General features: G+C 31.6%; 1 long non-coding RNA gene across 1 annotated transcript; it reads left to right on the top strand.

Annotated features, from left to right (window-relative positions):
* Nucleotides 1–226: 226 nt before the first annotated feature.
* On the top strand, nt 227–2,691 carry LOC129314912 (uncharacterized). Its single transcript, XR_008594321.1, has 3 exons — nt 227–443; nt 1,322–1,386; nt 2,374–2,691. It is a non-coding gene; the product is annotated as an uncharacterized LOC129314912 (long non-coding RNA).
* The last annotated feature ends 756 nt before the right edge of the window (nt 2,692–3,447 follow it).

Genomic DNA, 3,447 nt, shown 5'->3' with positions numbered 1-3,447 from the left:
ATTACAAGAAATGGCCCAACATTTTTTATTATTGCACAAAAGCCCGGGTCAACTTTGGTAATTTTTTCCCATAGTTAAAAATCAAATAAAACTAAACTTTTGTTTAGAAAAATTCAAACTCTGGACCTCTATTAAATTATTCTAAATTTTAATTTAATTATAGATATTTTATTTTATTTTATTTTTATAAATCCGAGTCTTAAAATTTCGGGATGTTACAGCCGTTGCCTCTCTAACACCGTTAGTTCTACAGCTTCCATAGTGGTCCATTTTCTTTATCCTCCTATTTCTTGAAGGATTCTTGAAGCTACTCAACAAACTTCATGGCATATATGGCAATGTACGCCGACCACATCCAAGAACAGTACAGCCACTCCTCCCAAACAGTCAATCATTAGAGGATGAAGATGGATTCAGAAGATTATGTCTTACCTTAATTTAGGGTATTTGCGTATACCTTCTTATCTTCTGTCTTCTCTATTCAAATGTTGTCTAATGTTGTGTGTATGTATTTTCTTTCTTTCTTTGTTTTTTTATTGGGGGGTGTCTGCCATTTTATTGTTGAATTCCTCTTTATATGTTCATCAATGCTATAAAATGGGAATTCAAGCTCATCAAATTCTTCTCTTAATGGTTAAACAAGGGTCATCAGTCATAGTTCAAAAGCCTTTTGATCATGATACAGAATCTTCAGCACTCTAGCAAAATTTCTCAATCAGTATCAGATAGAGGATTATATTTTCTAGTTTTATGATTAAATCTATTGTCTGTAACTGTGAATACTAAAACATTATCTCATATAATAGAAGATATCATGCAGAATGACCACTTATTTATATATATAGAAACCCATTTATCTCCATATCAGCAACTTATAATAGGACTTTGACAATTATAGAATACTTACAGATATTAAGTTGGCAGATCTACTTCAAAGATGATGGTATCATTTAATCTTCTTCATTTCAGTGGAGGTTCTATCATTTCATTATTTATATTTATCAGTCTCTCAATATCTTTCACATAGGTATTGAGAGATTGAAAACAAAAGTTTGAATGCAAATCTAAGTTTGCTATACCTGTTTAGTTAACCAGCTAGCACATTTCTATTTAACGAGTGACATTTCTTTAATCAGTTTCTCTATATTATCATATATGACTATAACTAATCTAGCTTTCATTATGTGCATTTTGAAATATTGAGCCATTATTGAGTGGATGCTAGCTAGCTCTGTGTTTTACTTCTATTTTATTATAAATTGTTAACTTCTTTCTTTAACTTTATAGGATAGAGTTGATTTTATATCATCATGTATTGCAGGTTTTGAAGCTTCTGTGTCTAGGGAAAGCTAAGTGCAATGCTGACAAGTGCTTGAGGAGCTTGATGTGAGTAAATCTAGGTAACTGATATCAACAACCTTAGAGTTGATGTCATGCAGAGTACGTTTTCTAAGTTTGCAAAGATGTAACAAGTTTAATCTGCAAAGATCTACAATTTTTGCTGATTAGATAATTATGCTTTGGTAAGAAAGCAGTAGGTCATTTATGCATCCTTAGGAATTTATAGTGACCACTAAGTTTTCTCGGACTAAATTTTGTTCTTCCATATTGTTATTACTTCTCCCTTCATGGTGCATAATTTGCTAAACTTGTTATGCTTTTTTACTCCTACTTTTAAGGATTTTTTTTTCATTGATATGGAGGTCTTGTTGCTTTTCCGGTTTTATGTAAATGATGATAATTTTTTCACATGTAATTGTTTCACTTGTTTTTTTTAAATTAATTTTCAAACACATTTATTTCATTTGTCATGTGCAATGGTCTAACTTATTGGAATATAGCTTCATTTCCTTATGGTTATTGCTGGATGTTTAGTGATAATGCTTGGAGATAGGTTATTTATTTATTTATCTTCGGCTTATCTTAATTTTTTCCTTACAATCTAGATCAATATCTTTGGAGATTCTCTTGTGTTTGCCTTCAATTAAGAGCTTTACCAGAATGTAACTTCTTAATGTTAGAAATCCAAATCATATTGAAATGAATGGTGTTGTATTGTATGATGCCACTTGGCAATAACTGCTTTCATGGCCTTGTTACTGAATAAGTTATACATTGTCCTTTTTAAAGGCCATCTAGCCCTTTACAGTGTAATTTTTTGGCAGAGTTTTAATATTTATTGGGATTATAAATGCATATGGCAGACTTAATCAGATTCTTGTTCATAATATGGAAATCTCAATTAACTCTAGAATTTAGAATCATGATCCATTTCTAGTAGAAACAGATGAGCATTTCACAGGTCACTCAAATTATACTTAATGTGATATTCATGTTAGGTAGTCTTACTTTTTTCTAATTTTGATGGACCAGAATGTGAGCAGACGGCTATGTTATTACATTGTGCGGTTCATGTTTGTTGAAGTTCTTCATGATTCCAATTCCAAGGGGCCAGCAATCCATCCGCTCCTAATGATTTTTATGACAGGAAGACATTAGTGAACCTAGCAAGGAATGGCAGATCAGGGATTGGAAATTAATGTTGCTTTTGCTTCCTTCAGTTGAGATTCTAAATATAGAACCAACATGTTTGTTGACTTTATGTTATTAATCTTCATAATGTTTGCTCTTCTCAAGTGTATCTGAACATTTCTATGCTAAAGTGTCTTGCATTCCTTTCATTGAACCTTTGTTTTTTTTCCTCCACCACCTCATTTATTATTATTTTTTACAATCTGAACTAATATATATATATATATACACACACACACATGGAGATTTTCGTGTGTTTACCTTCAAAGTTCAAATGGGAACTCGACCAAACTGTAACTTCTTAATGTTGATGTCAGAACTTCAAATCATGTTGGAAATAATGATGTTTCATATATCATGCCACTTAACTATAATTACTTTCACGACCTTGTTGCTGAATAATTTATATTTTATCCTTTAAAAGTTTTTGAAATAATCTGAATATTTATTTGGATTTAAAATACTCATGGTAAGCAAGATTTATCAGATAGTTTTCATAATATAGAAATCTGAATTATTTTGAACTCTAGAATTCAAAATCATAGTCTAGTTCTAGTAGAAACTAAGGAGCATTTCATAGGTCAACCATATTATAGTCAATGTGATGTGACATTCATGTTGGCTGTCTTCTTTTTCTAGTTTCGTTGGACCAGAATGCAAACAGACTGCTATATTGTTACAAGTGCAAGGTTCTTTTTGGTGGCATGGCAAGTGCTAGCTTTGTTAATGAATCATGATGGCAAAGGCTCATAGAACTTTACACTATTCTGATTCTAAGGGCTTAGTAACTGGTCCTTTCCCTGATGATTTTTATGACAAGGAGGCATCAATGAACCAAGCAAGAAATTAATGTGCCTTTTGCTTCCTTCAGTTGAGATTCTGAATGCAACAAAGACATCTTTGTTAACTTTGTTA

The sequence above is a fragment of the Prosopis cineraria genome, unplaced genomic scaffold, assembly GCF_029017545.1.
Source record: "Prosopis cineraria cultivar Desert tree isolate PC_DT_omini unplaced genomic scaffold, ASM2901754v1 PC7, whole genome shotgun sequence".
Classification (NCBI taxonomy): domain Eukaryota; kingdom Viridiplantae; phylum Streptophyta; class Magnoliopsida; order Fabales; family Fabaceae; genus Prosopis; species Prosopis cineraria.
Note: the sequence above shows the minus strand (reverse complement) of the source record. Positions and strands in the feature narration are given on the sequence as shown.